Source organism: Culex pipiens, chromosome 2, assembly GCF_016801865.2.
Source record: "Culex pipiens pallens isolate TS chromosome 2, TS_CPP_V2, whole genome shotgun sequence".
Lineage (NCBI taxonomy): Eukaryota > Metazoa > Arthropoda > Insecta > Diptera > Culicidae > Culex > Culex pipiens.
In genome coordinates this window covers 9,430,828-9,458,588 of record NC_068938.1, presented here as the reverse complement: position 1 = coordinate 9,458,588, position 27,761 = coordinate 9,430,828, and the positions used below count along the sequence as shown (strand labels likewise).

The following is a 27,761-nucleotide window of genomic DNA, read 5'->3' as shown; positions in this document are numbered from 1 at the left end:
TAAGCCCAAAATTGAAATTCATGAAGATGTAAATTCCTTACCTGAAAAATTCCACGCGTCGTCGTCGTCGTCGTCAGCGGTTGATCACGTGGTGTTGTCCAAAAAAGAAGACTTTCCACGCGCGCTCTCTGTTCCGAGGGTGGGCGCGGCCGGTTCCAAAAGTGAGTGGCTTGGCTTTAATTAAAAACTTTTCCAATTTTCCACGTACACATGTACGGCAAATTGACGACTAAAAACAGACGCACACTTTCAAGAGCTTCTTCCGCGAGCTTTTTACTATTTTTTAGCTTTACTTTTTATAAAATTTGTATCCACACTGGCGAATCACACACACTCTGGGAAGGATATTTATCCGGAATTTTTCCACACCAACACTGTTTTCTTGCGCACACACTTTTCAGGCAGGGTGGTTTTTCCGGCCTTAGCTTCCAATTTACCGCAATCACTTTTGAGGGGGAAGGATCCTGAGTTTACTCCGAGGAACGTGAACGTTTACGGCTCAAACTTTTGCTAGGGGATTGGATGGTTCAAAGCGAAGCAGAAGTGATCTGTGAACGAGAGAGAAAAAACGTTATAAATTTACTTTTTAAACTGATTAAAATAAATAAGAAAATCAATCTTTCGTTTGTTTTGCTTTCAAAACTAAATTTCTTACGCTTAAAACTGAAGTTTGACTTGAACATTTTTTCTTTGGATTAAGAATTAAGTTAAAAAACAAAAATTCCCCCAGGATAATCCCATTGATAGATTTATCAAGCGATAAAAATAAAACCTTAAGCATAGCCGATAGTCCCTCCGGGACCCAAAAAAGAAACAGTGAGTAGTTGCGCTTCGGTTCCAAAAGGCACACTTAATTTTTCAACACACGTCAAAATTTATTACCCCACGAAGAACTGCCCCAAACCACAGCAGCAAACGGGTAATAATTTGTGAACTTCTTTTTTTTTTACTTTTTTTGCTACTTCGTAGTTCACGATAGGTACCACCCAAAGTAGGCTCTTTCTTTTGGACAAATAGTGATTCTGCCTTTTGGCGCTGCTTTGGCTTTTCGATTCCGCTGACGTTCTTTATTGCCCTGGCCTACTATGTACGTACTCTGTTGCTGCTCTGTTCTGTGTCTGTGACGTCGTCGTGAAAGCGGATCTTCGCAACGTAGGGCAGAGAACCAGAGAAGGGATAGCGAGCACACCGGCTCAGCACATTAGTATAGTAGCGGCGGCGGCGTGGCGGTGAATGACATTTATCAGCTTATTTTAATCTCAAGCGGGTTTGCGCGAATTGTATTTTCCACGCCTGGTGGCTGTCACTGGACAAGGGGCGTGCAAGAACTACGTAGTCAATTTTGAGTTATTTTTTTGTCTGGTAAATTTTTGTTCTACACATCTTTATTTATTTTTGTGGTTTTCATGATAGTTTGATAGTTTCATCATCTTTATTGCATGAATAAAATTTTGTTATATTTAAGCATACAAGAGTAAAAAAAAGGAACTCGATTTCTCAATGCCTTTAAATATTATTTGATTAAGTGACAAATATATCACTAGTTGCATATCTATTGTCAAACATTTATTTAAATTTAAAAGCCTCAAAATCTGATAAAATGAACATTGTCTATTGATTCCATATGTCTGTATAATCAATTTCACATAGGGGAAGCTGGGGCAAGAAGAACAATCGCTAATTGGTTTTCCATAAATGTTTGGAGTCTACCTATTTGAGTGGCTTAAAGTTGAACGTCACTTCATAAAATCTGTTTTTAGTTATGTGTTTTTATTGTGAAATCATTATTGTAAAAAGATGGCATTTCTTACTGAAATATGCAATTTAACTCTTATTTCACTTTAAAATATTTGTATAAGTTAAAAATAATTATTTTAAATATTTGTTTATTCGAGCTGATCTGTATTTCCTAAAAAAAACTATTTCTGGTCTGTGTTTTGTAAATTTTTGCACATTAAAAAAAACATTTAAATGTTTCTGAGATTATTTTTTGTCGCTTTCCCCCTCTTTGTGAAAAATCAAGGGCCGAAAAAATCAAAAAGCTTGAATTTTTTACGGGTACAGAAGTCTAACCAACTGAAACCGATTTGAATTGCACTTTCCTGCGTTGAAAATCAGAAATACCATGCTAAGGATTGTTTTAAAATATTTAGAATGTTTGTTATTTCCTATGCATCGTCAGTACAATAAAGATAATCTATCGTTTTCGTTCGTTAATCCAACCAAATCATGTTAAATTTTCAAACCATTCACTAAAAATATATTTTTCGATAATATAGTAAGTTTCAAAGTATAAATACTCAATTTTTACGGGTTTTTTTGGAAAATTCTCAAATTTTCATTATTTGCAAAATGAGTATCAAACGGAGCGAAATTTTGTATTCATTATCACTTTATTAGAGTTTCAGTCAGGTACTCAAATTTTCATAAAATACCGTATTTTTAACAATAATATTCGAATTTTAATAATTTGCAATATGGGTATCAAACGAAGCGAAATTTTGTATACATTAACACTCTATTAGAATTTTTAAAACAATACTGAAATTTTCACAAAATACCTTATTTTTTGTCGAAAACACTCACTGCAGTTTAATATTGTTATAGTTTTTTTTTGTAAAATACTCAAATCACACTGAATACTGAAGTTTTATAATTTGCAATATGGGTGAAATTATGCATGAATTTTCATTTTATCAGAGTGTTGTTTGTAGCACTCAAGTTTTCACAAAATGCCAAATTGTATCAAAAAGATTCAAATTTGAACGAAAAATACAGTATATTGTGCAAATTTTAGTGTTTTACAAACAAAAAACTATTATTGCACAAGCAAAATTTTATTTCGTTTGAAAACGCATTCAAAATTTCACTACGTTTGATAATTATAAAAAATGAGTATTTTCTCAAAAAATAAAATTAGTATTTTACAAAAAATAACTTTTTTATAGTAAAAAAGCATACTACATTTCGCTTCTTTATTGCAAATTACATAAATTTGAGTAACGTCATGCTTCGAATTCCTTGTTTTATTAATTATCATAAGATCGCATACCTCTTTTATTTGATGAATTTTAACATTAACTTTCATTTCAAATTTGTTTGGTCGCTGCAATCAATGCCAAAATAATTAAATAAAATAAAAATATGAGTTTACCAAAAAAGTGAAACATTTCACTGAAATATTTCATAGGCGTCCGAAGCACCGGGAAGGAACAGCAGAAAATTATGGTTCTGATTTTCTTAAATTGTAACAATAATTTATGCAAAATATCGAATCTTTTGATGTTATCAGCTCATTTGAGACCTAAAGAATGCCATTCACTATAATTTCAGTCCAAATTTGTGTGAATCTGAAGCAAAAACGAGTGTCCAGATTTCGAAGCAAAAGTGTCCGGACTTCGAATCAGCTTGTATCAGTGTCCGGGATTTGAAGCACAACAAGTAATTTTCATTTTAAAATTTTGATGAAAATGAAAAGACATATTTTGCATGCATTTTCTAAAAATGGACTGTTTATACTACATCCTGATAATATTCATACATTTCCAACTTGTTACTTGATTTTTTGCCAGCTTAAACAAAAATGATATTAGGTTTCGGATTTCGAATTGCGAATTTAGAATCATGACATAACTATAAAAAAAACACGGAATTTTGTGAAAATTTGATCATTTGACAAATAAAATCTAATAAAGTGAAAATTCTTCTATATTTTCGCATCGTATGATACCCATTGGAATTATAAAAAAAAGTATTCTTGAAAAAATTGTATTTTTGAAAAAAAAAAATAGGATTTTTGAATATAACACGATATTTGGTGATTTTTTTAGTATTTTACAAAAAAAAACTATAAAAAAGCGTACAAAACGTGCTTGAGTCAAAATATTGCAAATTATGAAAATTTGAGTATTTTGGAATATATGATATTTTGTGAAATTTTACATTATTAAAAAATATTCTTAATGAGAGCATTGAAAAATTTAACTTGATATGATTGGATCAAGTCGTCCGTCATCGTCGACAATATTATCAATTTACACTTTTAATTGATACATAAAAAAGCCCTAAATTAAGGTACTCAACTCTTTCTTGGAACAGTTCTTATTGAAAAGTTATCAAAACATTTGCATTTTTTTTAAATAAAGTAGTTCATGGACAACCCCTTCCCTACACGTTGAAAGCCAGAACCGGGAACCGACTGTGGAACGTGAAACCAAAGAGCGGAACCGAAGTCGGTCGCCGCGGCTGGAAAAGAAGGGAAAAATCCAATTGGCTTTGGGGCGTCATCGCCGCGCATGGCTGCGGTTCGGAGGAACTTCGGCCACCACGGCATGCCTTCCTTCGATAGTGAAAGAAACAAGTTTTGCTTCCTTTCCGCAAGAATGTTTTTTTCTCCACATTTACCGGTGAAATAATCGCGATCCGGGTGGGCACGGCGGCGGCGGCCAACGACTCGATGGCGTGCTAAATTTATTTGCATGCACGATTTTTTTTTCTGCAAATCGTCGGGGTTGTTTTTGTATCGTATTTTAAGCGATTAGCGGAACAACACAAAAAGTAGATCCGCTGGGTGGTTCCTCCTTTCGATCGAGCCCCTCTATCATCATCGTCCCCAGCGGACCTCGAATGCGAATGACCTTGAAGCGGAGCGGCGGCGTGCGGCGAGGTGGTCGTGAAAGCTGGCCGCTGGAGGTGGTAGTCGCCGTGATGCTGGCCATATTTGACCATTTCAGTGGGTTGGAGAGGTGTGAATTGGTAGCAACACGTCTAGGACGTGTTGGCTATAACCTTGAGCTTGAAATTTTTGTGAGTGTGAAGAAAAAAAAAGCACAAAATGAGGTATATTTAAAATATCTTTTTGGCTCAACTTTAAAAATAAGTTTCAACGAATCAACTCTGCGTTAAACACATCGTGGTAGGCCTGACCACTTGAATGATTGTGTCACGCAAACATTTAAACCAACGTGCTTCTTTTGACAGCTTTGGAGGTAGAACATCATAGTAGTTATGTATTGAAATTAAGGCCAATCAACATTGAGGTAACGCATACTCAACTGTCAAAATTGATAAATTGTTGAAGTTTTAACGATTTTGTAAGCAACTTGAACTAAAAACAAAAAAAAAACAGATTTCAAAGCAAATTACTCTTTTTTACTTATTTTAAACTTTCAACATTGTTGCAAACGTTACAAAAAAAAAACACTCAGGTACTTCAGACTGTCTGCACCCCAATCCTTATCAAAAACTCTTGGTTGATTAACAGACCCATCATCGCGTGGAAATTATGCAAAGTGCAGTGATATTCCATGGGGCGCTCCTGGCAAGACACGCCACGAGGGGTGTTCAGTTTAGCGCGCGGTGAAATCGCGTTTCGCGCCCCTCGTCCCCCTCACAAACCACCATTTGGACTTTACATATCGAGGGGGTTTGTTGTGTTTTTTGTTTCTTTCTTTACTGTTTTGCCACACCAAGAGAAGCCCACAAAAGCCAGAAATTGTAATTGTTGGTTATTTGTGCCGGCCTGCTATGGCTTGGGGTAAAATGAACATTTTAAATCAAACAATTACAAATTGAAACTATTGTTTTGATTTGATAGAATACATAAAATTTTACAAGATCATGAGAGTTTTAAATTCTTACTTTTTTAAAACTTCAGAGTTGTAACTTTAAATAATTACAACTTAACCCCAACTCCCCAACGTCGTATTGGCATATATTTGTGTATACGTTCTGCGGCATTGGCACCGCTTTTGCGGAGTTAATCTTCAGGAACGGCCTTCAACGGCTGTGCAGCAACAAGAAGCAAGCAACAACAAAATAGTAGTAACCAAAGAGTCCGAACCGTCAACCCCCCTCGGCTCACCTCATTGCCATAACTGAATGGCAACATCAACCCGTGGGGGGGGGGAGGCGTTGTCATTAGCAGGGGGTTGGAGGCGGGCGGGGAGGGGCTCTTTGTTTTTCATTGTTGTTTTTCACCGGCGGTGCAAGGTGGAAAAATCTCTTGGACGAAATCGATTTCTACATGCGTAGCGGCAGCACAGCACAGCATACTGCGATGTCGATGGAAGAAGTCATGCACGGCGCAGAAATGTGTGTGTTTATGAGTGTGTGGCGTTTCCCAAGAAGCAGTAGGCTGTGTGGAAAAACCTTGGAAAATCAGCTTGGGTTGAAACAAACAACTCCGACCGACGCGGACGTGAAACGGAAATTGTTCTCAAGTTATGAGGTGAAATTGGGTTTTCTTTGAAGTTTGCTACTGATTGAGAAATTCTAGCGAAAAGTGGGAGACAGCCATTTTTGGGGTTGAAGCCCACATGCATTCAGTGTTCTTGGAAAATATTTCAATCTAGCTAGATTTGGTGGAAATGTCTGAAGCAAAAATAGGCATGACATTTATAGGAACACAAAATGTTATTACATTTTATAAATTAGATTTCCTGGATTAGAAATATAACATAAAATAAAATTTATTTAATTTAAATTATGCTTGTATTTAAAAAAAACACATTATTTTATCATTATTTTCAAAATAACTATAAAGATTGCCCAAAAACACTTCTTTTTGACCATATAAAATTTTAGGGATGATTTGAAAATTTTGGAAATATTTTTAATTCAAAAAATCGGAAAATGACACAATAATTTAATTTTTTAAATTGATAATCGGAGGAATATTTCTCAAAAAAAAATTATGGTAATATTCATCAGAAAATGGTGACAGATTTTGTGTCAACAAAAGATACATCTGGAACTGGTGCATTTTGATCAGTTTTTGGTGAAGTTTCATCAGATTCAATTTTTTACACAATTTTTTTGGTTAAATTACTTTAAAAAAAAGGTAATGATTCTGGAGTTTTTTTAAGGCCCAATAAGGCTGATGCAAATATTTTTCAAAGGAGCGGGGTCGGGGGAGTGGAAAAATATAAAAATTGAAATAACAAGCCATAGTCTTGAAAAAAGTGGTTTAAATTGCAGTTTACACTAGTTTAGATGTTTTGCAATCATTAGTTTTCAAAAGATGTAAAATATGGCGGATAACAAAAATTTCAGCGAAAAAAAACTTGTTGCGGTATTATACATCGAATTTAAAAAAATTCAAAAGATTTACGAATAAACTCAAACATGTTGAAGATGATTCTAAACGCAAGGGAATGCATTTTCGATTGATTTCAGCTCATTTTACCTAAATTTTCTTTGACATTTTGAAGTTTTTTGAAAATAGTTTTTTTGCCCTCTGATTTTTCAGACCGATTTTTAAGCCCAAAAGTGACAAAAACATTAAATAAAATTTGTACCCGCCTAAACAAAATTTTCATTTTTTGCTTTTTGGTCGTTTTTGAAACCGAGTAGAGTCAGCGGTACTTTAAAACACTCAAAAATAAAATTATGGAAATTTTGTTTATTTGCTGGAATCCAAAAATGAGATTTAAAAAAACGGCTATTCGGCGCAAGTTATTTTTTATGTGAAAAGTCCAATTGAAATATTGATTAAATTTATCTAAGAGTGCTGATATATTTTTTAATTTCTAAGCCGTTATCAAAAATATAGATTTCGATTTTTTTTTTGTATGGACGATTAAATTGTGTTAGTTTGCAGACGATTTACAACTTTCTTTTAACAATCAAATATTCTGAGCAATTTTGTTAGCCCCCGAATTTTAAGGAAACATTTTGAAGGGGTGGAGAGGACAAGAACTTTACATAATATTTGCATTTGCCTTATTGCAAAAAATAATATGTTTTGCTCTATGATATTTCGAAATTTGTTGAATGTCCAATAATATTACATTGAGAAAAATAATTAAAGGTAAAAAATAGTAAGTAAAGGAAAACATGCGAATTATCGAAAATGTTTATCATAAATTTAAAAACCACAGCATTGTTAAATAAGTTTGAAAAGCCAGAAAATGCTTGAAAAAATGTCAACTTTAAACCTAACATGCTGTTTTGTGGGTACATGAAAAACTATCAAATAAAGTAAAAAAAAAAAAACATTGAAATCGTTAAATCACGCTTTTCGTAAGAAAAAGTAGCGAAAAAAATCATGTGATCAAAAAAAGATTGATAAAAAATTTAACAAATCCAACATCTCTAAATACAGTCGACTCTCTCGTTGTCAATATCCAAGGGACCGTCAAGGAAGAGAAGCATAAGTTTACAGAACGATGCAAAATGAAGACTTGATTGAAATTAGTTTTTTCTTGCTAACCAGCTATGGGAGAGAATCATGGCAACGTCCAGCAAACAAAAACAAATAAATGTCAAACACCCTTCAAAGCTTCGTTTCTCAAAGAAAAGTGTCTATGCAAGCCATGAGAAAGTGAAATTATTGACAACCGGAATAGATATTTAAAGCAAATAGAATCCAAGGGACCGTCGAGGAAGAGATTCTTCAAGCAAGAGAAAATATCGAGGAATAAAGACAACCAAAGTATGCAGTTTGAAGGGACTGAGAAATTCATCGGTACAAGGGGATATATTGTTATCGAGATGATCGACAGCCAGAGAGTCGACTGTAAACAAATTTCATATATTTTGAACTTGAACATAATGTAAGATAGCTCTTCAAAAAATCAATTAACAATCAAGTGTAATGTTGAAAACAATAAATATCAATTAATTGCTCCAACTGAAAGCCGTTCCGAAATAAAACAGCTAATGACCCTCCTACAGAACCGTTACGACCAGAATGGTGATGATGAGAAAAGTCGCCATTCCCAAGCAGACGAGATAGTCTTTTCCTACTTTGAATACTACAACATCTGAAAAGCGCCACCATCCCGTGAACACTTTTAGCAGCACAATAAAGCTGGTTGTCGTCTTCTCGTCGCAGGGTTGTGAAGTTGATCGATTACCGTGTCCGTGTGTCCGGCTAAATGGGGCTCCTTTCTCTTCCCCGCAAATGGCATGTCAAATGATATCTCTAATGGATTTTACTTCAATGAATTAAAAGATGATAAAGAAGAAGAAAACGTCCAGTATGACCTCAGGGGAGGACGTTCACTAAAGCTACAATTTATTTGCTGGTGGGCCCTCTCTCGTTAACGGAAACGTGTTTTTTTTCGTTACTTTCAAACTTTTTTGTTGTTGTTGTTGATGTTAAGGGGCTTTGGGATCATACACTCTGATACACACGTGCGGGCTGTGATCGTGAATCGAAACTGTTTGGCGGTGGGGTTGTTACTGTCTGTTGGTGGAGTCGAAAGTGGGTCAATCGCGCACGTTTCTTCCCTTTGGGCTGTTGATCGGCTCAAATTGCGTACACGCAGCTGATTTTTCTCGCTCTTTTTTTTTCAAGAGGTGTTACTGTAATTTGAGGTTTAGTTTAGGGTGATTAGGGTTTGCTCCCACAGTAATGGAGAAATTTAGAAGTGCTAAGTTACGTTGTGTTTTTAAAGATATGTAAAGAAAGCAAAAATAGTTTTATGTAATCCATTTTTCCGATTTATTTTTATTTCACTGGCTAAACATCCATAAATTTTTGTCCGCGAAAAATTAATAAAAAAAATCATGTTTAAAAATTCAAAACAAAACATTTCAAGCAGATTAGGCTGGTACAAATTTTATTTAAAGTTTTTGTCAACCGCCCCCCCCCCTCCCCCCCTCCCCCCTTCCCATCAAAATTGGCCTGCAAAATCAGCGGGCAATTTTTTTTTTCAAATACTTCCAAATTTTAATGAAAATTTAAGTACAATCAAATGAAATTAATTTAAAATGCATTCCACTGCGTTTGAAATCGTTTTTCGCATGTTTGGATTGATTTAAACATCTTTTGAATTGTTGCAAATTTTCGTTGTTTTGTATCGCAAAAAGTTTTTTTTTTTGCTTTTTTTTTGTTTTCGTCAAATCTTACTTTTTTTGATAACTAATGATTGCAAAACAACTGAACTTTTGCAAAATGCATTTTAAAACACATTTTGCATTAAAATGTTGAAACTTTATGGCTTGTTATTTCAATATTTATATTTTTTATTTTTTTTTTTTGCAAATTTGCGAATTTTCAAAAAAAAAATCTTTTGAAACCAAATTAGGCTGTTGCAAATATTTTTTGAAGTTTATGTCCCTCGGCTCTGCCCAAAGTCGATAAGGTGGGTGGCAAAAAAATAAAAAATAAATAAAAATTTAAATTACAAGTTTAGGTTTCAACATTTGGATGAAAAAAGTGTTTTAAAATGCATTTTACAGGCGTACAGTTGCTTTCCAATCATTAGTTTTGAAAATATCGAGGTATTGACGATTTTTTTTCGCAAAAAAGCTTTTCGTGGGACTATACATTGGTATTTCATGAAAATTTAAAAATGTTCAAAGGAGTTCAAACATGCTAAATATGATTATAAACGCGGGAAAATGCATTTTAACTGGTTTTCAGTTAATTTTGTTAATTCAGTTTACTTTAATGTTCATTAAAATTTTGAAGTTTTTCGAAAAAAAAAATTTTGCCCCCTGATTATTCAGGCCAACTTTGAAGGTGACATAAACTTTGAAAAATATTTGCAACGGCCTTATCACTCTTGCACAAAAAAAGATGGAAAAATGAGATAACTCGTGAAGAATTTTCTTGCTTTTCTGACCTCAAAACAACCACCAAAAATTTAAGACCGTACATACTTAGATTATGGTGTCTTTAGTTTTTATTTTGAGCCAAATTTTAAAACCAACTGAATAGCGATCAATTGAGAAGATTCTTAAGAAATCTTTTCCAACATGAAAGTTTTGTGTTATCTTGATCCTGTCATAAGATACAACGTGTTCAGAACTGATTTGAAATACGACATTTGAAAATAAACTCGATTTAGACCAATTTTTAGGAAATAGTTTACAAAATTTTCTTAATTTTAACGCTACACAGAAAACAGAAGCTGAATTTTGGAAAGTTAAAAATTTGGTAGGTTGAATATTACATCTTTTTTGAAAAATATTACATAAAAAATATGTAATAATGTGAACCTGATGAAAATTCACCAAAATCTTAAGGAAATTCACCACTTCCTGATGCAATATTACACTTTTACACAAACATGTCATCATTTTCTGATGAATATTTCCATGATTTTTTTCTATGTAATGCGTTGGATTCAAAACTTCAGAAGGAAATTCAAATATGAAAAAGAAAGTTTTCCCATATAAATTCAAAACCAAAATTGATGCTCAAACCAAACCTTTATACACACATATCGTTTTTTTCTGCCGAAAACTTTGAGGAAATTATTACACTATAAAAACTAACCCCAAAAAACACTTAATTTTAAAATGAACTTTTTGTTATAATTGAAAATATGAACTCTTTAGATTATTATAGATTTGAAAAGTACATCAAATTTCCCATAAAATTTCATACAGTCCAGACTCGATTATCCGAAACCACGATTATCCGAAGGTTTGTATTGGACTTCAGATAATCAAATCACGAACAAAAAAAAAACTTTTTTTATTTTTTTCTATTGTTTTGTTTTATACATCACTTTCGAGTTCTGCGACCTCATTTTAGTCAAATTTGAACTATTAAATAACAAAATGCATTTTTTCAATATTCCATCATAGATTTAAACATTCTAAGCCACTTTAGTGTGATTTATTGGTCATACTTAAACTCGACAATCAAAAATTTTTCGAGGGCTTCGGATAATCTAGTCAAAACTGTATTTCGATTTTTACCAGTGGAGTAACTGAAACTGGCAATTGTTTTAAAACAATTCTTTGAGAAATTGCGAGAAAATAGTCAAGCAGTTTTCATGCTATAAAAATTCCACAAACATATTGAAATAACAACAGTAATTTTTAAACTGTAAACTGATTGTAAAAACTATTAAAATCTACTTAAAGTACGGTATCAAGTACGGTATGGCATTTATTTTTAACACTAATTTTAGTTGTGTAATTGATAATTATATAAAGTTTAATTATCAGTCCTGAAGATATGAATGGTTTCTCCATGTTAAAATGATTTTCAACCACGGTGTATCGGAAGTATCGCCGTTGCTCGAAGCTCTCCAGTTTCCTTCACGATATCGTCTTTCGGTATCCCACACACAAAAAGCCTCAAAGTTTTATCTAATCACAGCTCTCACACGTGGAAGATAGAGGATACACACAAAACATGTTCCAGCCTCGGTGGCCACACTTATCATCATCACCGACACACACTCACGCACGTTTTTCCCCTCTTTTCCAGGCGCTAACCCTTTTTCGCGCATCATCACTCACGCGTTCCTCCTCAACTGCTTTTTCTCTGTTTGTGTAGTTTTTACTCTTATCTTGACCACTTTTTCTTCTTTTTCCACTTGATTCCTGTTTTTTATCTTCTTCCTCTTCCTCTTTTTCGTTAGTTAGTTCAGCTTAATCGGAACAACTTAGCGGCATTTTCAAGCGGTATTTTCCTATCTCTTCCACTTTTCTCTCCTCTCGTTTTCTCCTTTCTCTTGCTTCTATTTTTTCGATATCTTTCTGATTAGTTCTCCGTGTCTGCATCGTCGTCGTCGTCGAGTCGTCGAATCGTCACGGATTGCAAATACGTGTTTTTTTTCTCTGCTCGATGCTTTCTTCTTTCTTCTTTCTCAGGTCAGGCAAGATCTCTTCTTGATGGGAAACCGGAATCGAAGAATCCACCACATACACACACACACACGAATCACGTTTCAGGTTTCCTCACTTTGGAGTCTGCTGCTCAAACCACGAACCGATCATCAGGTTTGTGTGTCCTCTTTCTCCACACCCTGCTCCAATGTAGCTGCTGCCCAGGAATCTCTTCTCCTTTAAAAGTTTGCACTGCAAAACTGGAATTCCTGGAGCGGTTCCAAGCAGTCGTCGTACGAATTGGACCCACAAAAAATAGGGTCACTGCACTTTGGTGACCGCAAAATTTTGCATCCCAGTAGGTGACACACATTTTGAAAATTCTGTTTTAAAATCATCCCAAAACTTTCAATTCATCAAATCACGAAAACCGTGACATGCAACTTTATACACGCAAAGCTAAACCCTCCAACATTGATAGCAAAAAAACTCACCCAAAAAACCTCAGCTGCTGCTGCTGCTGCAGTACCAAGTACCAAAAACTCAACTTTTCCTTCTTCTTTATTTTGGGGCCAATCCGTCAGGCGTGTAACGAAGGCGAATGCGACAAAAAGACAAGTCTTCTGCAACGGCACGCGAAACCAACGAACGATTCTCGCGAGCACCAAAAAGTAACTGAGCCCCACGGTTTGGCGGCGCGCGGCCCGCACTCTCTTGGATGGGGCCCGAGCTCGGCTGAGCTGGAAAGTGCTGTTACTCAGCGGAGAGGGAGATGGATTCGGGAGAGAGAATGAGAGAGAGAGAGGGACGGAAAGTTTAGAAAAGAAAAAAATCAAAATTTAGAAAATTAAGGTGAAACGTAATTTCAAATAACTCCAAACACTTTCAAGCAATATTCAAATCTCAATTAAATTCCAAAATCGTTTAACTTTTGCCTTTCTTACTAAAGAAAAGTATTGGATTTGATTTTCATACATTAATCAAATTTTAATTAATATCCAAAAACAATTATTTTTTGAAAAAAAAAATTAAAGATATTGACAAAAAATTAAACAGAAAAATAGAACAGAAAATTAATTATATCCCCAAAAATGTTTCACTTAGAGTTTGACGGTTATTTGGGAAGGATAAAGGTCTAGGATACGCCATGAGCAAGCGTTGCGACCAACGGGATACTGTGTTATTGGAAAAAATGCAAAATATCCGAGAATCCACGATAAAAAAAATCTTTAAGTTTTACTTTTTTTTTTCAAATTGAGCCCAACATTTTAAAAATGAGAAGCTGCAAAGTGACCCTTTTGATTTAAAATCGGAAATATATGTTTTCAATCTATGATTTTTAAAATAATATCGGTTGTTGAAGAGCCGTTCCAATTAAAATTTAGAATTTATTTTGTCTCGGATTTTTGTGATACATTTTTTTGGGGTTGACAAACATTTAAAAAAAATTTGTTGTGATCAAAATCAACTGTTTAACCCTCTACTGCCCAAATTTTTTTTTTCGATTTTTTTTATTTTTCCCGTGTTCAGGAGGTCATTTCGAGCAACTTTTGTTCTACAATATAAAACATAACTTATCTTGCTTTATATTTTTCTTGTTTTATTTTTAGTATTTTAATTTGCGTTTATCTTGTTTAGTTTATGTTTGTTTTTGGTAGTATTTGGCCTATTCTTCTTGCCTATCTATTTTTTTCATGTTTTTAAGTCACTTTTCCATTTGTTTGCTTGTTTTTCACATCTTCTGCTATAAAATGGCACCATTATCATTTAAATTGTTTAAAAATTCGTAGAGGCATAGTCTGGGACACTAGAAAAATTACTGCATACTTATTTTTACTTAAAATATAAGAAATGTTATTAAAAAACACAGCCAAAGTTGACCTCTAAAAAAATGACATTTTTAAAAACATAAGCAAAGTCACATAAAACAAGTAAAATTTCCAACCCATAAATTTCAAGAGTTCTGCTTTCCAATGTTTTCAAAAATTGGTCAAAAAATTGAATTTTGGCGTTTTTTAAATCGAAGCCCGTCCAAAGGCGGGGTTGGGTTGTAGAGGGTTAAGAAAATGTTTTTATATTTTGCAAATTTATCATTGTGTATGAATCGTCATAAAAAAGGAATCTAGAGTTTCCAGACATGCAATGTGATAATTCTCTTTATTCAAAAGTTGAAAATTAGATTATGTCGATATTTCTTAACAAAATTTTAATTAGCATTTTTAGAAAATAGCAGCTATGCCGTTGCATATATTTTTTGATTTTCATTAACGCCCCCTTCGAAATTGGTCAATGAAATCAGGGGACTAAACAAATATTTTTTTTAACTTAAAAATTTCAATGAAAAATAGAAATCTTATCAACAGAATACAATCTAAAATGCAGGTTTCTGCTTCTGATCAAAAATTTGCATTGCAGAATGTAGTAAAAAAAATTAAAAAATATTTCCAAAAATCTGAGAGAATTTTTATTTTATTTTTTAAACTGATGTTATCTCGGAAACTATAAGTCAAATTTTCTATTTCCAATAACATTTGAGAAGTTTTGTAATGTTGGCACTAAAAATATTTTTAAATGTCTGATAAAGGCTTACATTTGCATAAGTCAAACACAGAAAAAAAAAGAATTTTGGAAGGTTGAAAATATGGTTGGTTGAATATTTTAGTAATTTTACCAAAACAATTGTAAACATGAGAACCTGATGAAAATTCATCTGAATCTTATGAAAATCTACCAATTCCTGATTACACATTACACTTTTCTGACACAAAAACTGTCATCATTCCCTGATTTATATTACCATCATTTTTTCTGTGAATGATTGGTTTCAGCCATTTGAAAAAAGACATGTTTTAAAAAAAATTGAAAATTTGTTTGCTGAAAATATTAGAAAATATAATAAAATAATGTTATTTAAAAAAAAATCTTTCAACTTTTAAGGAAATACATAAACTTACGAACTCAACATTTTAATAACTTTGAGTCGAAGATTTGAATTTGACTAAAAAAATGCACAATTATCTTGATTTGAATACCAAATGTATTTTTCAAAATATTTAAAATGATTTTTTTCAAAGCTTCGTAAATAATAAATTGCTAGAAAATTGATTAAATTTTGTTCTTCTATAACAGAGATGATAACAAAAAGAAAACATACGAAACAAACTAAAAAAAATGCCCATGAAGAATATCACAAATTCACTGTGTTCAACCTGAGCGCACACACTGCAACAAACCAAACACTGGTTCTCTCAAGATTCTCTCAAAAAGAGAGAAACGGCAAACCAGTGAGAAAGTTTCGCTCCCAGTGAAGTTCTCCCCAAAACAACAATGAACTTGAAGGTTGATTGTTGAATGGACGCGGGAGGAAAATGATGTTGCTGCAGCTGCTGTTGTTGTTGGTTTTCCTCACACTTTAATTTTTCGTCGTCGTGAGAGAGAGAATTTTCCGGTGAGTGAGCGAGCGTTCATTTCTTTCGCAGCAGAAAGAAGCAACTGGCGTAGAAGAGCTCGTCGTCAAAGAATGATCATTTTCGTTATCGTCATCGCCGTCTTGCTTTCGCACGGCACTGGGGCAACAAAGCAGCAGCAGGCTTGACAGGTTGGGTTAGGCCTGACTTGCAAGTCAGTCAGCTGAAGGATGAAGCGTTCTGCAAAGTTGGCCATGTTCCAAGAATTGCGCGTGAAGGCGCTTGGAAGAACACGCAGATTGAAGCGGGTAAGGACGGAGAGAAATGGTGTGGCTTCTCTTTCGTTGTCAGAAGTTTTAAATGATTCAATACTATACGTAAACATGATAAAAAATAAATCAGAAACTAAACTGGGATGTTAATAAGTCTTTCTCTAATGTTGTAGACGCCAATTTGGTTAATTCTGAATGTTTAATTACTGGAAAGATAATCCAATTTAGCGAACCTGGAACACAAAAAACCAGTCGGTTCTTCACCAACCCATGGAGCATTTGGTAACCGAATACATATCTACAATCAGCACCCAAGCTTAACTACGACTGAGTGCCCACATCTAATACTTTGTGCTAACTCAGCGCGAATGCTTAGCCGGCACACCAAAACATTGCGACTAACCAAACCTACGAAAAAAAAATCCTAGGCAGGAGCCCCCTTTCGCGAGTGGAAAGCTCAGCCATGTGGAAAAGTCTTCAGAGTTTTTGCGCGCCCTTCCTCTGGCCGCAAATAGACTGTGTAACGCTGAAGATGGTTGTGGTGGTGTAATACACAAAGACGTACTTCGTCGCCGTCGTGCTAACTTGTCGTACGTGCATTTTGGGCCAAATTGAGTTAAGAACGCCATTTTGTGCAGCTCACAATGCCTCATCTTTTGACCTTTACAGATCCCCAAAATTCGATTTCAATCCTGAGATATTCAATGAAAACCAAAACAGCTCCGAAAATTTTTGTCACTCTACATATAAAAGAAGTTTCAATCCTGTCGTGCTATCTTGTCACTCCCTGAAAATTGATGTAAGTGCGACAAAGGGCAAAGGGATTTCAGGTCAGGATGCGTTTGACGCACGTACAAGTTAGACTACCGTAAACATTTTTAATTATAACTCTGGACTCCAGCAACCAACTTCAACCAAACTTCGGGGAAATGCACAGAATGGTCAGCCAAACAAAACGTGTTCGTTATTGTTTACATTGCGTGATTTCGTTTTTGTTTATTCAAGGTCAAACATTAAAACGCGTTTTTCTCGGAACGTCAAAATGGCGGGTGCGACATGATAGCACGACGACGTCGACTTGCTGCCAGCGGGCACAGAGGGAAAAAATAAAAGTTATCTGTACACCGCCATCCTCGTAGAGCAAGAACGCAAGATGAGCGGAACAATGAACAACAACAACATCCCCCGACTGATACGGTCCAGTCCGGTCCCCCGATAACCGACAACCGACTTCAACAACAACAACAACGAGCAAAACAACTTCCAGTCAAAGTCGCGAGCCAGCAAAAGTGATGCAACTTGCACACAAAGTGCAGATAAAGATGAACGCGCGATGTTGTAAGCGCTCTAGGGGACCATCCATAAACCACGTGGACACTTTGGGGGGGGGGGGGGGGTATGGCGATTGTCCACGCTCCATACAAAAATGTTTTTTTTTGTATGGACAATTGTCCACGAGGGGGGGGGGGTGGTTGAGATTCTCAAAAAAATGTCCACGTGGTTTGTGGATGGTCCCTAGCGGTGCAGTCGCTGGTAGCGGAATTAGGGTGGTTCAGGTCTCATTTGAGTCGAAAGTGGCCTTCGGAAGATCAGTTTTCTTTATATGCCTTTTACGTCGTTTCTTATACTATTATTTTATAAGTCAGAGGACTTATTGGTTTATGTTTTGCAAATGTTTGTTTTTTCAACTTGAAGAAATTTTAAAAGCATTCAATAAGTTGCTGCACTTTAAAAATGTGCTATTATTTTTAAATGGTTCTGATGACATAAAATTTTTCACAATTGATTTTCAAATTTTTTCGATTATTTTTTAAGACCTGCTTTTTATAGAAATTTTAAATGAACGGAAGGGACAAACCCATGAAATAAAATTTGCAATAACCTTTATAGAAGTTGCCAACAAAATGGCGCAAAACCACGTCCATACAAAAAATTTGAAATTTTTAGTAGAGAAAAAACCACGGAGGGGGAGGGTGGGTTGCGAAAATTTTTGTTTAGGAATGGACAATCCTAGACACTATTTTGAAAAGTCAAAACCCGGAATTTATCGAACAAAATTTAACTTTGAATGGCTATATTTAGAACACGGAGTACTTAATCGAAAAAATTGCAAAGTACTTTTCGATTGCAAATTCGATTTTATATTAAAGAAAATCAAGTCAACAAATTTAAATTACAAGATTTTTTTTCAAAGATCACTATTTAAGAAAACGCGGTTTTTTTCCCCTAAAACATATAAAACAAATTGAAAAATTATAAAAAATACGGTTTTTGCGAAATTGATTTTTTAATTAATTGAAAAATCACAATTTTTCGTGTAACTTTTTTCTAAATAGTCCTCATCAATACCTACAACTTTGCCGAAGACACCAAATCAATAAAAAAATCCTTGAAAAGTTACAGATATTCGAATTTTTGCGTACCATTTTTGTATGAACAGCTGTTAAAACTGTATGAAGACTTTTATGGGTGAACCAATGACACAAAATTACTTCTTTGGTCATAGGGAAGGCCCCCACCAAGTTTGAGCCAAATCAAAAAATATAGGTAAAATCCATATCCAGGTTTGGTCGAGAAATGCTTCCCTGCATTTATAATCATTTTAAACATGTTCGATTTAATTCAAAAATATTTTGAGTTTTTGTGAATTTTCGTTGCTAGCAAAAAAAAACATCAAAACATAGAATTTTTGAAAACTAATTATTGCAAACCGACTGTACTGTTCAAAGATGCATTCACATATCTATTTGCATTGAAAAATCTGTTTTTTTTTGCAAGCTTCCTCAAGTCTCAATTTTTCATGAGGTATTTTTTTTACCTCAGTTTGTGAAACCCTTTTTAGTTTTATCTAAAAAATGTTCTTGTTTCCTAGATTTCAATTTTCTAAAAAAATTTTTTTTAAGTTACAGGGACTCTTTATTGTTTTATTAAAAAGCATTAATAATTTTCGTAAATATAATACCAAGGCTTAAAAACTAAAAACAATAAATTGAAAATATTTTAAAAGCCAGGCATTTTGTACAGATTTATTAAAATTTCAAGAATTTTCATATGTATCTCATATTTAGGAAAACCGAGAAAAAATATAAAAAATCCCGTAATTCGGGAATTCACGGTTTTGAAAAATTACCAATAATTCTGTTCCTGGGAATCCCGGGATGTGCGTACTAACTCTGATGATTTAAATGATATCCAAAACATGAGCCTAAATTTAGTTTAATAGTTGAAAAAACCATTTTAAGTCATATTTAGTTTGCTACACTTATATTTTCGTAAGCATTTCGGAGTGTGTTTTCAAATTTATCTTGTTTTTTTTTTTGTGGCAGGGTTTGTTAAAATTATACACAAAATTTGAAAATATATCTCAGAAATTCTCTACGAAATCGGCCGATTTCGATCTTTTTTGTATTTATTTTATTTGACTATGACCAGAGAAGCTATTTTGTGCCATTGATTCACCCATGCAAGTCTCCATACAATTTTGACAGCTGTCCATACAAAAATGTTACGTAAACTTTTGGTGGAATTCTCTGATCAATTTGGTGTCTTCGGCAAAGTGTTAGGTATTGTTGAGGAAAATATAGGAAAAAATAGGTTCACGGAAAAAAAATCAATTTAATAATTAACTTTTTTTTTTACAATAACTCAATTTCCCAAAATACGTTTTTTTTTTTTCGAGATTTTTTGATATGTTTCAGGAGACCAAAACCCGCCACTTTTGAGCCAAAGAAAAGTGGTCAAAAATTCTGCCGCCGAGTTATGTTTTTTTTGAATAGTGATTTTTGAAAATAATCGAAATTTTATGCAAAATTTTTTTTTACCAATTTTTGCCTTGCTCACTGAGGTAAGGCTATAATCCTGCTCTAAAAATGAACTTTGTATAAAACGTCGTAGACCCACCTTCATGTGTACATATCGACTCAGAACCGAAAACTGAGCAAATGTCTGTGTGGATGTGTTTGTGTATGTATGTATGTGACCAACAAACTAGCTCATGTTTCTCGGCACTGGCTGAACCGACCTGTTGCATTCGACTTGGTTTAGGGTCCAATAGATCGAGTTTTATACAGATTGAAGTTTCGATAAGTAGTTCAAAAGTTATGTGTAAAAATGTGTTTTCACATATATCCGGATCTCACTTAAATGTATGTAAACTGTCCGGGTCCATCATCCGACCCATCGTTGGTTAGATTATCAAAAGACCTTTCCAGCGAGTCCAAAACATTGAAGATTTGGCAACCCTGTCTCGAGGTATGGCCACTTATTTATTCCGGATCTAAAAAATAGATGAAATTGTTGTACAATTCCATCATATCAGCCATTGTTGGTAATAAGTAAGGAAGGCTCCAACCACATAGGTGGATTAAGTTAGTTTTTTTATGTAAATTTGAATTTGAAATTAAAAAAGTACTTTATCAATGACACAAAATAGCTTCTTTGGTCATAGAGAAGGCCCCAATAAAGTTTGAACCAAATCAAAAAATAGAAGTTAAAAAAAATCATTCTGATGACTTCATTGGTTTAATAAAGGCAACCAAAGAAGTTGTTGTCTTAATATTCCAAAATTATTAACTTACGAATCCAATCCTGAAATAATGTGATTATAAAAAATGATTATTTTTTGTTGTAAATTGTGGTTTGGTTGAGCGTTTTAGCAGAATGCATTACTGTGAATACAAAGAGACGAGTTGTTCCTTTTAATTCCGCTATATATTATATAGCGGAATTAAAAGGAACAACTCGTCTCTTTGTATTCACAGTTGTTGTAAATGTTTATGGACATAGTAGCTTAGGGGATTAATAAAACATTATATCGATAGTTCCCATAGTTTTGAAGATACTATAATGTCTGGGTGCAAAATTTCTGATTGATGTGCATCGTCAACAATTTTTTTTTTTGGTTAGATTCCTTCATGTAAATAATTAATCAAAATGAAAATAAAAAAAGATGCAAAAAGACATATAAGTCAAAAGATCATAAGTCTTCAAACAACACTGATCCACCCTAATCAGTGCTCATCTTAAACTTGAGCTGATGTACCCCCGAAAACACCCTCGATAAAAAAAAAGCTCGACGCTTCGATAAACAGGGTTTAGTATAGACAGAAAGAGAGTGCACGTATTTTTTGCGCAGGATAACTTTTACAGCTATCCTCTAAAAAGAAGCACCCGAAAATTCAATTATAAACTTATCGAATACGATTACGTTGGCGCGGGGTGAATGCTTTTTTGTTGCTACTAAAAGCGATATGTAGTAACTTACTCCACAAAACTGACTCGTTTATCCAAGCAACGGTTCCTGCTAAACATTCTGAGCGCAATGACTTAAGAATGCGAATCCTATTTTGAGTGGCGCAAAGCAGCCAACCGAGCAACAATTATGCTGATTAATATTTTATCATCGTCGCGCGAGCAGCTCACTCAGAAGCGCGCGAAAATCCCCAAGTTAAGCCGTTCTGATTACAGGAAGAAAACGCTTGCTAGTACCTACAACTTGTCGGAAAAGGGCTTTCAACTATCACGAAAAAAAAACTTATTCTTTTGTCGACGACGACGACGACGTCGAAAGTGGAGTTTGTTTTTCACTTCTTTTGATGAACCTGGTCGGTAATTACTAGGGCTCTTTCCCCCATCTTTTCTTCTCCCGGCCGTTTTTTTTCCTTTGCCGGTAGATATTTCGTTCTTGTAGTTACGAGGAAAGAAAAGTGCAATCTTTTGTTTGCACCAGTGAGTGCCCGCGAAAACACGGGGAAAACTGCGCATTGTTTCGACACGAGCATAGAAGTAGCACCAGGTGGTGAAGAACGATGAGAAAAATTGTTGTGGAAAGTCGTCAAGCGATGGCTCGAAACCGTATCTATCGCCGAGATGAACTTATCGCGCGCGCCCTCATCGCCCTCAGAAATGATAATGGCGAAAAAAAGAGGAGGGAAAATATTTGCTTTGTGTTTGCTTTTTGAAATTTTAATTTATGCACACTATGAGATTAACATGCTCCAAAGTGAGAAGATGATTGATGTGAGCACCTTGTTGAAAGGCACCTTTAGGCTTTCTGCTAGCATATGCAGATAAGTTTATTCTCTTAGCTGAAGAGAATAAAAGGCACAGAAAGATAAAAGACCAATGTTCGAGCAAAACAAGAGAAACGTCCTAGATTTTTAGAAGTGTTTAATTTGATATATTAATTATTTTTTCAAAAATCCTTAGAATCCATTTAAATTCATCAAAAAGAAAAAATAATATACTTAAACATGTTGATAAATCATTAAATTTAACATCTCTTTAAAGACCTCAAAATGATTTTTTTTTGTGAGGCGAATTTGACAAACTTCTTTCTACGAAAAACCAAACCTCTCTTGTTTTGTGTTTTAATTCATATTTTTTCAAGAGTCTTATATTGTGTAATTGTTTTTTTTTAACTTTATCAAATTGCTGCCATTGTTGTGTCTAAGTGATCTAAAAAAATAATAAATATCAGATTTTGATTTGAATTGATTACATTCACAAATTTAACAGCATGTCGAATTTCATCGGCTTATATTTTTTTAAATCAATTGGGTACTAAAGTCCTATATAAATTTTTGTGTACATCGTTAAAAAACACGATTAAAAACCATTTCTGATCATTTTTTTTCATTTTAATGCAAAAAATTTTTTTGACAACACAACATTTTTTCGATGGATCAACTATGGTCCCCTTCGAACGAGCTGTCAAGTAGGAGCTTTTCTGTCAAGAAGGACCGCGAGGTTAATTTTTCAAAATTGATTTAAAAATCCATTTTAAACTCTTTGTGCTCGTACAAAGGGTCATTGTACTCAGAAAAATAAGCTTTATCGCTGTAAACAATAATATCAGCAATCTAAGCTTAATTTTAGGACCCAATTGCTCGAATTGATTTTTGTTAAGAGGGCATCCAACTTTACCACAATTAACGCCTGTTTGCAACATAAAGTGCCAAGTACAGTTGATAATGATTATGTGAACTAAAAAACGACTGTCAAATTGATTTAAAGAAAAAGTAAAAAAACAGTTCTCTCGATAATGAGCAATTTGTTTGGAATTCTAATTTGTGAATTTATTTATTTTGATTTGACGCTTTGTGTGTATTTTTTCTTAGATCATAACTGATATTGCAGTTTTTAAGACAATTTTGGCAGCTATCCTATCCATACTTTTTAAAATTCTCAAAAATCAATATCTTGTAAATTTTCTAATTTTTTTATCCGATTTTGCACACAAAACATTGGATTGCGCAAAATAAACATTTGTTTAAATCTTGTATTACATGTTTTAAGGCTGGTACAAATTGTATTTAAAGTTTTTGTTCCGAAAAATCAGGGGGCAAACAAAATATTTTTTTCTAAAAACTTCAATATTTCAATGAAAAATGTAAGTGGGTAATTCTCTACCACGATCATGATCAGGATCACGATCACGAATCCGAGGTCCGTTTTTTGATATCTCGTGACGGAGGGGCGGTACGACCCCTTCCATTTTTGAACATGCGACTGTAAATTTTTTTTGGAACATGTCATTTTATGGGAAATTTAATGTACTTTTCGAATCTACATTGACCCAGAAGGGTCATTTTTTCATTTAGAACACGAAACGGAACAAAGAGCAACGCAAAAAGTAACTTTTTCAAAACTTTTTTTTCGTAAAATCGCGATAATTCGTGATGTTTAGAAGCAAACCCCTTATGTCTATATATCAAATTTTTTGTAGTTGTCTGCTCTACAACTTTGTAGAACATTGTTACACTCTAAAAAATAACCCTGCAAAGCTAGAAAAAAACACGAAATTTTAAAATGAAAAATTTTGTTCTAAAAGAAAAAATGACCCTTCTGGGTCAATGTAGATTCGAAAATTACATTGAATTTCCCTTAAAATGACATGTTCCAAGATTTTTTACAGTCGAGTAACGGAAAATGGGAGAATTTTTAAAACTTTTTTAGTGTATTTTTCGATGAAAAATACGTTTTTTTTCGGAATTCTAAAAAAAAGTAAAAGTCCCTTTGACACCAAATTTCTATCTCATCACCGTTTCAGGCTGCAAATTATTGAAAAACACCTCTTTTTCGCATGTTCAAAAATGGAAGGGGTCGTACCGCCCCTCCGTCACGAGATATCAAAAAACGGACCTCGGATTCGTGATCAGGGACAAAAGTTACCCCTTAGGACAAAGTTTCACGTAAATCGAAGAGGTGTCGGGGCAACTGCTGTGTGAGTTGGCGGAGAATTACTCAAGTGCAATCAGTTGAAATCAATTTAAAATGCATTCCCCTGCGTTTAGAATCATTTTTAACATAAAATGCATTTTAAAACACTTTTTTCATGCGAACAAACTATGGCTTGATTTTTCAATATTTATATTTCTTTTTTTTGAATTTTATTAACAATAATAAATTATTCAGGTGAAAAGACAAAATTTATTTTACGTTTATTCTAAAAACAATAATTTATTATGCTAAGGCCGTTGCAAATATTTTTTGAAGTTTATGTCCCTCGGCTCTGACCAAAGTCAAGGGGGGGGAGGCAAAAAACGATGTAACGGTAAAGCCGCATAAATGTTTTTGAAAGCTTTGAAACGCCTACTGGAATTCACTAAACTGACATTTAGGCGTTAGGCAAAACTGTGAGCTTTCAATAAGCAAGCCAGAAAATTATGTAGTATGCATTTAGGCGTTTTTGGGATTGGGAAGCATACTGCGACTGAGCGCTCGGAGAGACTTCACTACGACAAACGCAAAGGTACCGAATGAACCACCTTGACTCATACGCAGCAATCGATAAAGCAACTTGCACTAAAAGGGAGTAATCTAGTATTAAAACTCTATACGTGCCAGCATCACGCGCCAGCATTGCTCGCGTCTGCATGTGAAGCTCAACTTGATTCGGCGTCGGAGCCAAAAGCAAACCCTATACCTTTCTTTAGTAAGAAAGGCAAAAATGGAAATTTTCTAAAATCTGAACGGTAAATCCGAATGAGGTCAAATTTGTTTCAGAACCTCGATTATGGTCTGGATTATGATATGGAGAAAAAAAATAATAAAATGCCAAAGGAACAGTTTTGGCATTTGGTTAAAATTGGCTTTTAACCTTTTTAGGGGTTTTTCCCCCTCACAGTGAATTTGTCCACAAGCTGTAAATCAAGAACCACATTACCGACATGGATGAAAATTTGGGAGGATGTAGGGCTCGAAAAATGCAATTTTTTGGCCAAATAAACGATTTCAATACTTCAATTTTCGACCGAATTTTCATTTGAAAACCGCCTGTTCAGGTGAAAACACACTCCGAGTCCCCTTAAAAAATGGATAAATTCAAATTTGGTATGAAACTGGTTCAGGTTCATCACATCCCCTTTCAAATGCGCCCAAGAGAGCTTAAATCCATAATGTGGGCTCTGAGAAACCCCCTACCACAAAATTGAGCACTTTTTTACCACACACGGACGTCACGCGTGCTCTACAGTAAATTAAGCGCCAAAATTCGGATATTGAAGATAGACCAATTCTGTTATTGTCAATCGATCGGGCGTCGAAAATCGATCGTCCATGATTTTTTGCAGATTTTTCGAATGAATATTTCTCGAGAAATGATTTGGGAACGAAGCTTGATTTGGCGTCGGAGCCAAAATCAAACCCTATACCTTTCTTTAGTAAGAAAGGCAAAAAATATACAACTTAAAATAAATTTAGATGAAATCACTTTGAGTAAATTTAATCAACATGCTTGTTTCTTTCATGCATAAAAACCAATAAAAATAAATAAATAAAATAAATAATAAATCAGGCATCAAATTTAAGAATAAAAATATTAGAGAAATTTCAAACATTTCTTTGGCAACAGGAGCTTAAACTGTGCCATTTCCTGGAAACGCCGATCATATGGGAATGTCGACGTCATGTAACACCACCGCCAACACACAATGATACTCCCAAAATACGACCATAAAACATTCACATCACGTGCAAAACGACACCACCAACAACGGTGTCTTGTCTTGTCGTGTGCTCCATCCACGACAAGCAACAGCCAAATGACGAAGGACTGTCAGTGCTGATGGTGATAAAGAACCCACCATTAGATGTTTCCGATGTCCATCTGGATCGCCATCAGGAATTCCCCCCCTTTCTCTTGCCCCTCCCCACTTCAACCCACCCTGGCATTTATTACCCGTGCACGTGCCCAATAATCGACCGAATGATTGATCTTGGAATGGCCATCAAAAAAATGCCATTTCTTGCCACGCGAAGACCCCGAAGTATAGTGTCTCGAGCAGATAAAAATCGTGTTAACAACCGTGCCGTCTCCTCACCTCTCAGTAAATGGCGAATGCCCAAAATAGTTGCAAACTGTTGCTCTCTGTCGTACTTATTGTCGCATAACTGTCCCATTTGAATTTTTAACAATTGCACAATAATTGTATTTCAACTGCAAAAATCTCAATGGGACAAATATACATTTAACGAAAGAAACGCTGCGATCTTGGCCACAACACAACAGATCATAAAAATGCGAAGCCTTGTGATTGACACTCTATGAAAGTCGTTAAGAGGCCCCGTCTCTTCTTCAGGGGGTGAAGATTCCTTGGAAGGAAAGGATGTGCGATGGCCTGGCTACACGGTGCGGATATGATCTGATGGATGGTGCAACGATAACAATTATATGACCAATTTGTGGACTTACCAAATCAGTGGTAGGTTATTACGTCATTTATGGGCTATCTTTTTCGCGGCTATTAGCTATCAGGTGTCTGTGGGTGTTTTTTTTTTGTGTGCCTGGTTTAGGTTTTGTGTTATTTTTGGAGGATTTGTTCTAAATTCACAATAATATTAATTTGAAAATGATTGTGATTGGACATATTTTTTTGTCAAAAAAATCCCTAAAACTTAAATTTAGTAAAAAAGACACTAATTTATGGCATTTACCGGCCAACAAGATCAAATGTTATGCACTTTTAACCAAATTTCTAGTTTGAGGCACCATTTCTCATCACTTTAATTGGACACCGCTTAACGAAAGTCAACCCTATTTTCACTAGCGCTAACGTTTTCACAACGCTTATAAGATATAAAATTGCTTCCAACTACCGGCAATATTTTCTTTTGCACATGCTTTAAGGTCTATCGTGAAAAATAATCCTGAAACATGTAATCAATTAGCAAGCGCTAGAAAAAACACGAACGCCCTGGCTCACTTGACGTTTTACCTATTCTCGTCGAAGGCTGACGAAAACCGAGCGGGAAGCGAAGGCAAATGAGCAGTTCTCTACGAAATCGGTCTGTTTTCTTTAATTTTAATTTTTGTATTTTTAATCCGACTGAAACTTTGTTGGTGCCTTCGGTGTGCCCAAAGAAGCCATTTTGCATCATTAGTTTGTCCATATAATTTTCCATACAAATTTGGCACCTGGCCATACAAAAATGATGTATGAAACTTCAAAAATCTGTATCTTTTGAAGGAATTTTTTGATCGATTTTGTGTCTTCGCCAAAGTTGTAGGTATGGATATGGACTACACTGGAAAAAAATATACACGGTGAAAATTTTTTTAGTGATT

The 27,761-nt window shown here is 34.6% G+C and overlaps 1 protein-coding gene across 2 annotated transcripts in view; it reads right to left on the bottom strand.

The window, feature by feature from the left end:
• Positions 1-27,761, bottom strand: part of LOC120412687 (protein phosphatase 1 regulatory subunit 14B) — a 132,049-nt gene that overhangs the window by 70,166 nt on the left and 34,122 nt on the right. Inside the window, exons 1-2 of one of the 2 annotated variants that reach the window (XM_039573263.2) lie at positions 13,011-13,199; positions 42-548 (exon numbers count right to left, since the gene is read on the bottom strand). The gene's annotated coding sequence lies outside the window, so the exon portion shown is untranslated. Of the gene's footprint in view, positions 1-41; positions 549-13,010; positions 13,200-27,761 lie in introns of those variants that run through there. The other variant, XM_039573264.2, reaches the window with a different exon arrangement.